Source organism: Mustelus asterias, chromosome 14 (assembly GCF_964213995.1).
Source record: "Mustelus asterias chromosome 14, sMusAst1.hap1.1, whole genome shotgun sequence".
Lineage (NCBI taxonomy): Eukaryota > Metazoa > Chordata > Chondrichthyes > Carcharhiniformes > Triakidae > Mustelus > Mustelus asterias.
Genome location: NC_135814.1, coordinates 48,352,316 through 48,365,825, shown reverse-complemented (window position 1 = coordinate 48,365,825; position 13,510 = coordinate 48,352,316).

The window sequence follows — 13,510 nt, the reverse complement described above, 5'->3', positions numbered from 1 at the left end:
ACTGTGAGGATTCTATGACAAATATGTTGAACTCAGCTGTGTGGAAGATCATCAGAATGAGCCAGTGAGTGAGACCTCCAAAGCCTAAATTCTGTCCTGTTAACCTTCTTCACTTCTTATACTGTGCCCTGAATTCTGTATCTGTTCCTGCATCTATTCTTCTTATGCTGATGTTGTTGATTCTTTTATCTTTGAAGGTTCTACTCTCCACTTGTTTATTAATGCATGACACTTGGATATGCATTAGATTTTGTCTGCAGTTGAAGCAGAGCAGAGCACGGGAGAGCTTTACTTGATATCTGGCTGTTTTGTACCCGACTTGGGAGAAAAAGATTTCATGTTCCAACAATTATATCCCTCGCCTTGATGAGCAAGAAAAAAGAAATCACTACAGATGGGATAATCTACAATGAATGTTATTGCAAATGAAGCAGACATGCTACCGGTATTACCAACACTATCTAAGCTAAATGTCTGATCGGCATATTTTATAGTAATGTCTTTGCCAGGTATCTGAATTGTTCCCCTAATACCCAAATACTGCCAATAGATCCTTTCTTCCAAACGCTAAAATCATTCACTTGAACTTGGTTTCTTAGGAAACACCAGATGGATGTGTAAAATGACTTTTGCCCAATCTTGTCTGAAATGTGAGCAGCCAGTCAGGAAAACACCTTACCATGTGACCGGGGAAAGAGAGGAATCCCTACCCTGGGGTGTCCAGCTCTGAGGCCCACGCCACAATCACGTGAGGTCAGTGAGCTGTTGGGTATCTCAGAAAGCTCATCGACAAGAAGATTTGTGTTTTGTGCCACAAAGTTTGACCTGGGGAAGCAAGGTATCGGAGAAGGGAAAGTGATCAGGTGGGAGGTGGCCACTCAGGATGGAGGCAAAGGGAATCAATATGGTGACCTTCTTTAAAATTGCTTTGGAACAAATTGTGCTTCCACAAATGTGAGGTAATGCATTTTGGAAGGTCTAATACAGATGGGAAATATACACTAAATGGCAGAACCCTTAAAAGTATTGATAGGCAGAGGGATCTGGGTGTACAAGTACACAGGTCACTGCAAGCGGCAACCCAGGTGGAGAAGGTTGTCAAGAAGGCATATGGCATCCTTGCCTTCATCGGCCGGGGCATTGAGTTTAAAAATTGGCAAGTCATGTTGCAGCTTTATAGAACCTTAGTTAGGCCGCATTTGGAATATAGGGCCCTATTTTACCATTTTGATTCTAAGTGCTGGGCTGACTTGAAACTGGGAATGTTTCAGATCCGACTTTTAGATCGTTCTGAGACGCCCCCATATGTACTCTGCCTGAAAAAATAGCAGTGATTCTGAATTGCACTGTACAAGCCTGTAGGTGGGGCTTAATACGCCCCAAACCCTGCAGTTCCGATCGGAGCCTCCAACTGCGCATGTGCAGAAAAAAAAGATAGAAAAACGCACCCCTGCCACATCGCTCCTGGGCCGGATAATGCCTCCCCGTGGCCCCTCCAGACCATGCCCCACCCCTCACAACATTACTGACTGTCTTATCCTCCTACCCCCTGCCACCCAGACCATTCACAGGCCCCTCCCCCTTCCCCCACCGATCTCAGGCAGAGTGGCAGCGGACCCCGCCCTTGCCCCCCACTGATCTCAGGCAGAGTGGCAGCACACCCCCCTTCCCCTCCACCGATCTCAGGCAGAGTGGCAGTGGACCCCGCCCTTGCCCCCCACCGATCTCAGGCAGAGTGATCCACACTCCCCCCTCTGCCCTACAGATATCAGGCAGAGTGATCTACTTCACCCCCACCCCAGATCCTCCCGCGCAAGGCCTCCATCTCCTTCGGACTCCAATGGCTGTGTGACACCTCCCTCTCTCTCCCCTGTCCCCAATCATTGAGGCACTGATCCACCTCCCCACCCCCACTCCCCATCAGCACACCTGCAAGTGCTCACTTGCCTTCCACTCAATGCTAACAAGCAGACTGCATGGAACTTGTGGGAATGCGCTGCCAAACTGCCTGCAGCTGATCTGCCGTAATGAGGGGCAGCTCCATTAAAAACTCAAGAATGGACAGGCAGGCAGGCAGAACAGGACGTTGTGCGCATGACCAGCCCCCCGCTTTTCTGAAGGTGACCTCGGGAGGCTACTGGATGCAGCAGAGGTGAGGTGGACACCCTCTTCCCCCCGCAAGAGGATGCAGACCCATGGGGGCTGATGGCAATGCGGCCTGGGAGGCAGTCGCCACCTCAATCAGTACCATGGTACTGGCCCCCCAAACCGGGAAGCAGTGCCGCAAGTAAGTCAATAACCAGCAAGGGTGAGAGCTGAACCACATCTTGCATCTTCCCCAAATCCTCCCATCCCCAGCACCCTGCATGCTTCCAGCATCTGATCCCCAAGCACCTCCTTCCTATCCCGCCCAAGAGCCCCACTTCGCTTGCCCTCTAAGGGCCACCACCTGATACTCTGCAGTAGTCACGCCATCATTTCCTTCATGGCTCCTCCTGTCTCCAGAGGAGAAGACCGAACATTACACCCGTGAGAGGGCGAAGACAGGGGTGGTGAGCCAGACCTCCGGGTCCTCACCCCCTTTGAGGAGCGGGCACTGGAGCTCACAAGGGAAGGGGAGGTGTGGGCTGTCAGTGATAGCATGGTGCAAGTGGTCGTAGTTAAATCGGGGGAGAAACACCGCATGGTGATTGACTACAGCCAGACCATAAATAGGTATACTCAACTAGATGCGTATCCTCTTCCCCGTATCGCGGACATAGTCAACCGCATCGCGCACTATAGGGTTTTCTCGATGATCGATTTGAAATCGGCTTACCACCAGCTCCCTATATGCTCGGAGGATCGTCCATATACTGCCTTTGAGGCGGATGGCCGCCTCTACCAGTTCCTCTGAGTCCCCTTTGGTGTCACCAATGGGGTCTCAGTCTTCCAGCGGGCCATGGATCAAATGGTAGACCAGCACGGGCTATGGGCCACTTTCCCGTATCTGGATAACGTCACCATCTGCGGCCATGACCTGCAGGATCATGATGCCAACCTACAACAATTCCTTCGTACGGCCACTCTCCTGAACCTCACATATAATGAGGCGAAGTGTGTTTTTCGGACACGCCGCCTCGCCATCCTTGGGTACGTGATAGAAAATGGTGTCCTTGGCCCCGACCCAGCCCGTATGCGTCCCCTTATGCAGCTTCCCCTTCCTACTACCCTCAAAGCACTGAGGAGATGCCTGGGCTTCTTCTCCTATTATGCCCAGTGGGTTCCCCGTTACGCAGATAAAGCTCGTCCTCTCCTAAAATCGACCTCTTTTCCCCTGGCGGAGGAGGCCCATCGGGCCTTCGACGACATCAAAGCGGACATCGCGAAGGCCGCGATGCACGCTGTGGACGAATCCATCCCATTCCAAGTGGAAAGTGACGCGTCTGACTTTGCCCTAGCCGCCACCCTTAACCAGAGGGGCCGTCTGGTGGCCTTCTTTTCCCGGACCTTACAAGGCCCTGAGATTCGACACTCCTCGGTCGAGAAGGAGGCCCAGGCCATCGTGGAAGCCGTCCGGCACTGGCGCCATTATCTCGCGGGCCAACGACTCACCTTAATTACGGACCAGCGGTCAGTTGCCTTCCTGTTTAACACCAGGCAAAAGGGCAAGATTAAGAATGACAAGATCTTGCGGTGGAGGATTGAGCTCTCCACCTACAGATATGACATCATGTACCGGCCCGGGAAGCTCAATGAGCCCCCAGACGCCCTGTCCCGTGGATCATGCGCCAGCACCCAACTAGACCAGCTACAGTCCCTCCATAACGACCTCTGTCATCCGGGTGTCACCAGATTTTTCCATTTTGTCAAGTCCCGTAACCTGCCCTTCTCCCTTGAGGAAGTCCGGACGATTACCAGGCAATGCAGGGCCTGCGCTGAGTGCAAACCGCAGTTCTACCAGCCAGGTAGGGCGCACCTTGTAAAGGCCACTCGCGCGTTTGAGCGCCTTAGCATTGATTTTAAAGGCCCCCTCCCCTCCTCTAACCGCAATGTTTATTTCCTGAATATCATTGACGAATACTCACATTTCCCTTTTGCCTTCCCCTGCTCAGACATGACCACGGCTACAGTGATTCGGACCCTGAACAAGCTCTTCACCCTGTTCGGCTTCCCAGCCTATGTCCATAGCGATCGTGGGTCCTCTTTCATGAGTGACGAGCTGAGGCAGTACCTGCTCGCCAAAGGCGTTGCCTCCAGCTGCACCACTAGCTATAACCCCAGGGGCAATGGTCAAGTAGAGCGGGAGAACGCAACCGTCTGGAAGGCCGTTCTATTAGCGTTACGGTCTAGGGGCCTTCCAGTCAGCCGTTGGCAAGACGTCCTTCTGGACGCATTACATTCCATTAGGTCACTCTTGTGCACAGCGACCAATACGACCCCTCATGAGCGAATGTTTTTGTTTCCCAGGGAGTCCTCCTCAGGTACTTTGCTCCCGGATTGGCTGATGTCCCTGGGACCCGTCCTGCTTCGGAAGCATGTCCGGATCCATAAGGCAGATCCCTTGGTCAAGGAGGTCCAATTGCTCCACGCTAATCCCCAATATGCTTATGTAGCGTACCCTGATGGGTGGGAGGACACGGTTTCTGTCCGTGACTTGGCACCCGCGGGTGCCCCTGAGGTCACCACGTCCTTCCGCCCCATGGTCCCTGGTGTTGTCCACTCGGAGACTGCTACGCCTCTTCCTCCCTCAGTCGCTGTCCCCAATGTAGGGTGCCTAGAGCCTGTTGCGGCCCCCCACCCCCTTGCTCTGGTTTCCACTGTTCCCCATACGCCACCAGGGCCACTGCTCACTCCTCTCGCCCCTGTGTACAGCTTGCTTGAGTCGCTGGAGCCATCGCCACGCAGTACCCGACGACTGGACGGGACGACGGATCGGTCCGCTTCACACCACCTGGCGCCTTCTCTCGACGCTCACTGTGCGGAGCCTGGGCCGACATCGCTCCCTGCTCGGACGATTCTGCGACCTGCACTATGACGATCGCGACGACGGATCAAGCCACCGGTTCGTCTGAACTTGTAATATTGTTTCCGCTTCACCCCGTGTTGTTTTTTTAAAAGGAAGGGGTGAATGTGGTGGACCTCAGTTGTGCCTTTGTCTTATATGGACCACCGTTGTGTGTGTTTGTCATACCTGGACACACCCCCTTCCAGTTTGATTCCTCCCCTCGGCACCTAGTATAAAGGTGGCTGTCTCCTCCCCCTTGTTCAGTCCAGGTTGGATATTTGTTGGGATCTGCTCCTGATTCTGTTGTGAATAAAAGCCTACACTTATATTGGCATATCGGTAGTCTTTCGCCTTATTGATAGCGCATCACAGGCTTCTTGAGATTCTGTGGCCCATGGCTGAGCGGCTCGAGAGCTTGCAGGAGATCCAGCGGGACAGTGCTAAGACACAGCAGGTTATGGCTGCAGCCTATGAGAACGTGGCCCAATCGCAGAGGGTCATGGCTGAGGGGCTGCAGAATGTTGCCCAGTCTCAAAGGGCACTTGTTGTGGCCATTGACAGGTGGTCCCCGACTCAGGTGGCCATCGCAGAGGGCTCAACAACCATGAGTAGGACACAGGTGGTCTTCCAGGACTGGCAGGGCCAGGTGATGCTGGAGCTTCTGGGCTCACTGGAGTGACCCAGCGGCCCACATGAACCCCAAGGGAGGAAGAAGGGCTCGAGCCCATGTCGGGGCCTTCCAGCCAGGAGACTGTGGCGGTGGTTACACCTTCTGACTCCCCTCTTCCTGACTCCGGGGCACCTCAGGGATAGTGGGATGTTATATAAATCTCCCAGACAGCTGGAAGCAGGCCAGGGCCCTCAAAGTCCAGGGCCTCCAGAGGACGCCCGCCATGCGCATCACAGGCCACGGGGCGAGGTAGCCAGCTGGTCCCCTCCACCCCCGAAGTACATTCTGGGGAGTCACTGAGACGCAGTGGTAGGACATGTAAGGTTAGGAAGTTGTAGTTGCACTGAGATGGCACGGGCGAAGGGCTGCACTAGTTAGAAAGATAATTAAGCACATTAACGTTTTGTGTTCACAAGTTTTTACATTAGAACTTATTATTTAAACACTTTTATTGCAATTAAATGTTTTTTGACCACCCACCTGTGACTAATTTGTCTCGAATAGGAATCCTCTTCCATTGATGATCGCTGGAGCGATGCTTCATGTTGATGTCAGTTAGGGAGGCCCCTCAATACTGTGTCACTGAGAAAATGAAGCCATTTGTTCTCCAGAACCCATGAGCGATTCCCTCCCCACCCCTACCCCACCCGTCCCAGGGCCCTGAATGGGGGTTTCAGATCCCTTACCCACTACACAGACATGGACCAGGTGCCAGCGTGCATGCGGAGCTCAGGTAGGAGTCAGACTAGTTTGCACCAGGACATCATCATAATGGTGCTTAGCGAGTTGCCATCACCCTCCTGCCTGCCAAAAAACTCACTAACACAGAGTACCCAGGCCCAGCACTCTGGTGTGACGGTGTTGCAGGAGATAGAAGGACTTTGGGGGGGGGGTTGGGGGAATGGAACCCACAGACACAGGTCCCTAGCGACTGAACTGCCTGGTGATTAGGGCCTCACTAGCTGCCCTCGCATGCCTCATTCGAGCTGCCAGCCCTGCAGCGCCTGGGTGGTGTTCCAAGGCATTTTCTTCTTCTTCCTCCTCCTCTTCTTCCTCCTCCTCCTGCTGGTCATCCTCCTCCCCAGCAATGCCCGGCTGGTCGGCCTCCACGTCCTCCTCCTCCTCCAATGGGTCACCTCTCTGCAGAGCCAGGTTGTGCAAGGTACAGCACACGACCACAGTGCGGGAAGAGATCACAAGGCTGGATTGGAGGGCCCCGCCAGAGCGGTCCAGGCACCGGAGTCGCATTTTGAGGAGCCCAATGCACCTCTCCACTATCGCGCGGGTGGCTACATGGGCCTCATTATAGCGGGTCTCCGTCTCAGTCACAGGCCTCCGCACAGGCATCAGCCATGTCTGAAACGGGGTAACCCATATCACCCATGAGCCACCCTCGCAGCCTGGGCTCCTCCTCAAATGCCTCTGGGACAGTGAAGCTGTCGTGCACGCTGTCTGGGTGGCTTGTGCAGGCGTGCATAATGTTCATATTATGGTCACACACCAGTTGGACATTGAGGGAGTGGAACCCCTTTCTGTTGATGAATCTTCGTGGATTCTGCAGCGGGGCCTTGAGGGCAACGTGGGTGCAGTCAATGGCCCCCTGTACATTAAACATCCTTGCAATGGCTGCGAACCCTGCAGCCCAGGTTTCCTACTGGGCCTGATCCAGGTTAACTTTGATATACTGCCAGTCCAGGCATACAGGGCTTCTGTGACCTGCTTAACACAGGTGTGCACAGCTGACTGGGAAATGCCACATACATCTCCGCTAGGGGTCTGGAAGGAGCCAGTCGCATAAAAGTTCAGAGTGGCCATCAATTTGACAGCCACCGAGAGTGGGGTGTCCCACCCCTGCCCCGAGGTGCAAGGTCCTGCAACAGGTGGCATAGGTGTTGCACCGTCTCCTTTCGGAGGCGGAGATGTCGGTGGCACACGGTATCCAACAACTGTTCAAGTGACACTCGTGCACGGAACTGCCAGAGTCTCTGCTCCCTCCTACTCCTGTGCCCCACCCCTCCCTCCCCCGGGCAAATGGTGGCCACCTCCTGCCTCTGGTGGTCATCTCCCTCTATTCCTGCAAGTTGTAAGGCCCGGGCCTCCTGTGTCCGCAATTCTTCCTCCAGCTCCCCCTCCTCAGCTCCAGCAGCAATAAAAAGAACAGCAAGATTGATTGGTTGCATCGCAAAAGCCATCTCGTCACTCTGAAGCGGGTGGGGGTGGGGTGGTGGGGTTGGAGATGGAGAGGAATACATGTAGAGGTTAAGGAATGCTGCTTGCCCCTAGCCCATCAAAAGTCACTGTCCATAGCCCCCAATTCCCCCAGCCACATGCTCCCCAAAATCACAGCCCCCCCCCCAATTCCCCCAGCCACATTCTCCCCAAAATCACAGCCTCCACCACCCCCCCCCCCAATTCCCCCAGCCACATTCTCCTCAGAATCACAGCTTCTTGAAAAGTTGAGAGGTTGCAGCAGTCCAATTTGCAAGGGCTTTGTGCACATCCTTCAGCTGGAAGTGAGCTGAATGCACTGGGACTCAGCAGCATCCACAAGACCCGAGGTCAGTGCTGAGATCTGGGTCCGTGCTGCAAGTCGGACATTGGAGACTCTGCTGAGCAACAGCCCCCCACCCCCCACACACTCGCAGAGCCACCACCGACCCGAGAAAGAAAATGACGGAACAAAAAGACACCCATGAGCAGTTGAGAGCTGTCGGATGCTAGGCACTTACCTTCTCACTTACCCTCACTGATGGAGCACCCGAATCGGACTTGTACGGAGCATGTCTGTGTCACACCGATTCCAGATTGGCGAACGCGGTGGTAAAATGCTGGTAAAGTTGGGCGTGCAGCCCATTAAGTCAATTTAAATGCATACAAATGCATTTAAATGGCGATCGTGCCCGTTTCAGGAGCAGTTCCGATCGCGTCCATTTGCGGGCCTTGGCAATGGAGGAACCGGCATGGAGGCAGGCGTGCATCGTGCTACTCGCCTCACACCCGCCTTTACCAAGTTTTCACGCCCGAAAACAGGTGCAACTTGATAATAAAATCGGGCCCGTAGTATTCAATTCTGGTTGCCGCACTACCAGAAGGATGTGGAGACTTTGGAGAGGGTACAGAAAAGGTTTACCAGGATGTTGCCTGGTATGGAGGGCATTAGCTATGAGGAGAGATTGGAGAATCTTGGTTTGTTCTCACTGGAACGATGGAGGTTGAGGGGTGACCTGATAGAAGTCTACAAGATTATGAGGGGCATGGACAGAGTGGATAATCAGAAGCTTTTTCCCAATTATGAGGGGGCATAGGTTTAAGGTGCGAGGGGCAAAGGTTTAAAAAGGAGATGTACAAGGCAAGTTTTTTACACAGAGAGTGGTGGATGCCTGGAACTTGCTGCTGGGAAACGTAGTGGAAACAGATATGATAGTGACTTTTAAGGGGCATCTGGACAAATACATGCATTGGATAGGAATAAACAGATATAGTCCCCTGAAGGGCAGAGGGTTTTAGTTCAGCTGGACAGCATGGTTGGTGCAGGCTCGGAGGGCCGAAGGGCTTGTTCCTGTGCTGTAATTTTTTTGTTCTTTGTTCTAACCCATTTTGCACCTGAGAAACTGGTTTTGCACCATTGAGTTTCTAAGTCCATGGGAATTATTAGCATGTCGTGAAATATCTGTTTTCTCTAAAGAACAGTTCATGTGCAACATAAACATGACCAATTGTACCGAATGGCCTATTTCTATGTGATTGACTCAATTTCCTGGATTTTAAGTTGGAGATAGGGGTTTGATAGCAGACAACTATCCCACAAATAATTGCAGCTTGCTTGTCAGTGACCTTTTTCACCCAACCACTATATTACTACATTATTTTCAGATTTCATGACCAATTAGTTTGAGTGGGGGCGGTAACAGCCTTTAATGAGTCGACTTCAACACTGGCATTGACAGAGACATTGCAAGGTTGCTAGGTTCTGGAGTGGAAGCAGTGTACAATGAATTATGGTAGAATAGAATATACTTGGTGAAAGGCTGCATCTCCTTTTATTTACACCTCCCTAAATGTGATGCTGGGAGATTTGAGAGCTCAGAGGGCAATCCCTACTGACAGGTGGAAGAAGCTTGCAAGTGAAACAAAGAAGGCATGCTTGGAGGTTATTGATAAGGTCAGTAGCAGTACTGTGGTGCCACACCCACAACTTAATGTTGAAAATGGCTTAATGACTTAAGTTGGGCTGGAAGTTAAGAATAGTGGCATATTTACCTACATCCCGATGTGCCTACTGTCCGAACCCCCTCACTGTGTCTTTTCAAACTTACTCCAGCACTTTACCCACTAATTGATCATTCATCCTTCCTTCTCTGTCCATGGATACCTCACATCTTCATCTGTCCATTCACCATTAACGTTCACCCTTATCTTTATGCTATTCCATGCCTCACCCCCATTTTCAGCTCCAGAAGTGATCTCCATCCCTTCAACTTAGTAAATTACTCTCGTTCTTTTGTCCCTCCTTGCAGAGCAAGCGCACAGAACATAACAGAGAAGCAGAGAACTGGAGGTGCCCACCCCCCACCTCGCCAACCATTTCACAGCTGATAGCTGCAGACGAGGAACCATGCGTAGAGTCTTGGTATGCCTGGCCATTGAAGATGGAGGGATGATGGCCTCCAGTTACCTGGTGATGGAACTGAACTTCATCATCACCATTCATCCTTCATATTGAAGAAAACAATCTTCATTTGTCGTCCAGGCTTTGGGTTATGTGGGTGTGAAGGTAGCTAATGAGACCTATTTTACCACAAAAGGTTTTAGTGCAGTGAGGACAGGACAACGAGGCTGGTAGGTAGTTGGGGGCACAGTTCTCATGGTTTTTATGTGCCTTGCTTTTGTTTTGGGCTGACAAAATCCAGTGTTTCCCATTTGCTAATGCGCCTTTGGCAATTGCAATCCTCCAGGCTGAGCTACCTTGGGCAAGGGTCTCCCAAGATGTAGTGACAATTTTAAAGTCTTTGAGGGAGGCTTTCAGGGTATCCTTGAAGCATTTCCTCTGGCCACCACAGGGGCGTGCTCCATTCTGCAGTATACCATGCAGAAGCTTCACTCAGGTAATTGGTTCTCAGGCATTCTGTTAACATGCCCAGCACATCGGAACAGTTTTAGTTGTAACATTGGGAAGGTGCTGACCATGTGGGTTCTCCCGAGGACCTCTGTGTCTGGGACTTCGTCTTGCCAAGTGATATTGAGGTGCTTGTGGAGGCAGCAAAGGTGGAAGCGATTGATTTTTCTCTGTGTGTCGCTAGTGGATAGTCCTGGTCTCACTTGCGGAGAGAAGTGTGGAGCAGATGATTTCTCAGTAGATGTTGATCTTGGTTTTCAGACTCACCCATACTGAATAGTGAAGTCTTCTGAAGGACACACTGACCTTGGCAATTCTGGCATCAATCTCGTTATCAATATGAACGCAGTGTAAGAGAGTGTTGCCTAGGTAGGTAAACTTTTCCACAGTGGTCCGTTTCTGGTTGTTTACTCTCATTATTGGCTCTTGATAGAGCTTTCCTGGAGCAGGTTGGAACATGACACACAGTCATACAATCTATCAATGAGGACCTTGGTTTTGGCCTAGAGGCTTCGCAGGTTGAAGAGCTTGCTGTCTATTTGGTAGTTGATGTCCAAGCCTGCAGCAGTTAAAGTTTATTTATTAGTCACAAGTAAGGCTTTCATTAACACTGCAATGAAGTTACTGTGAAATTCCCCCAGTCGCTACACTCTGGCACCTGTTCGGGTCAATGCACCTAATCAGCACATCTTTCAGTCTGTGGGAGGAAACCCACGCAGACATGGGAAGAACGTGCAAACTCCACACAGACAGTGACACAAGCCGGGAATCGAACCCGGGTTCCTGATGCTGCGAAGCAGCAGTGCTAAGCACTGTGCTACCGTGCCATCCAGCTACCGTGCCGCCCAATGGTTAGCACTGCTGTCTCACAGCGCCAGGGACCTGGTTCGATTCCCAGCTTAGATCACTGTCTGTGTGGAGTTTGTACTTTCTCCCCATGTCTGCATGGGTTTCCTCTGGGTGCTCCGGTTTCCTCCCACTGTCTGGAAAACGTGCTGATTAGATGCATTGGTCATGCTAAATTTTCCCTCAGTGTACCTGAACAGGCGCTGGAGTGTGGTGCATAGGGGATTTTCACAGTAACTTCATTGCAGTGTTAATGTAAGCCTACTTGGGACACTAATAAATAAGCTTTAAAACTGGGTCCTCATCCTGGAAGGCGCAGTGAACATGACTATGAACATGAGGCTGAATAGGGCTGGCACCAGTGCACAGTCCTGTTTCACCCCATTGGTGATAGGGAAGGGGGGGCATAGTCTCATTGTCATTAAGGTTCCGGACCTGCATGCCATCATGGAACAGTGGCATGGTGGCACAGTAGTTTGCACTGCCAGGGACTCTGGTTCGATTCCAGCCTTGGGTGTTTGTGTGCAGTTTGCACGTTCTCCCTCTGTCTGCTTGGGTTTCCTTCGGATGCTCCAATTTCCTCTCACTGCCCAAAGATGTTCAGGTTAGGTTCATTTGCCATTCTAAATTGCCCCGTAGTTTCCCAAGATGTATATGTTAGGGGGACTATTGGGGTAAATACGTGGGGTTATGGGGATAGGGCCTGGGTGAGATGTTCTGTCAGAGAGTCAGAGCAGACCTGATGGGCTGAATGGCTTCTTTCTGCACTGTAGTGATTCTATGATTCTATGAATTTTTAAACCATCTGAATGAATTTGTCTGTGCACCCAAACTTGCTCATAATCTTGCAGAATCCTTCACGACTGACAGCTTCAAAGGCCTTGATTAGGTCGATAAAGGTGATGTATAGGTCAGCCTTTTGTTCGTGGCATTTCTCCTGCAGTTGGTGAACTTCTGAAACCACACTGGTTCTCTGGAATTAGAATCTGCTCTAGATGCAATATGAGCCGATGTAGAAGAGTTCTAGCAAGGATCTTTCCAGCCAATAGATAGGAGAGATATTTCTCAGATTGTCACAGGACTGGTGGTTGTATTTGCATTTGAAGATGTGAATAATGAAGGTGTCTTAAAAGGCTGTGGAAGGACCCCGTGCTCCCAAATGGAAGAGCCGGGTGAGATTTCTGAACAGCTGCAATCCACCGTATTTATAGATCTCCACTGCAACTCGATCGACTCTAGGGAGTTTGCCACTTGGTAATCGTTCTACCGCTTCTCTGTTTCCAGCAGTGTGGGTGGAGTGCATAGAGTAGGATTGGTGTTGACCTGGGGATGGTTTGTTGAGGGTGTTATTGAAATGCTCAGCCTAGATCTCCAGGATCTGAGATTTCACTGTGAGTAGCGTAGTCCCATCAGCACTGTGTAGCTGACAGGAGCTGGCTGGTTGAGGTCCATGGACCATCCTGATGGATGTGTAGAAGCGATTCATGTCATTTTTCTCAGCATTGACTTCTATTTCATCTGCCTCTTGACTCAGCCATTTGTCCTGCATCTCCCATAGTCTGCATTGGGCTGTGCTGTCGATGTTATAAGCAGTCTTTTTGCCCGTGGACTTGTCATTTAGGCATGCTCTGTGTAACTTGTGTTTTTCTTTAAGAAGATCCTCGATCTCAGTGTCATTTTCACCAAACCAGTCATGGTGCTTGGGCTTGGTGGTACCGAGTATCTCTAGGCTGTGGTGTACACAGTATCCCACAGGGAAGCCCAGATTTCTGAGGCGTTCTGAAGGTCACTTATCTTCTTCTCCAGATCAGCAGTGAGTTGCTGTTGGCGATAGCCAATCTTCAGTCTTGAAATGTTCAGGCACTTGGGGATTTCCTTCTCTTGAAGGCAT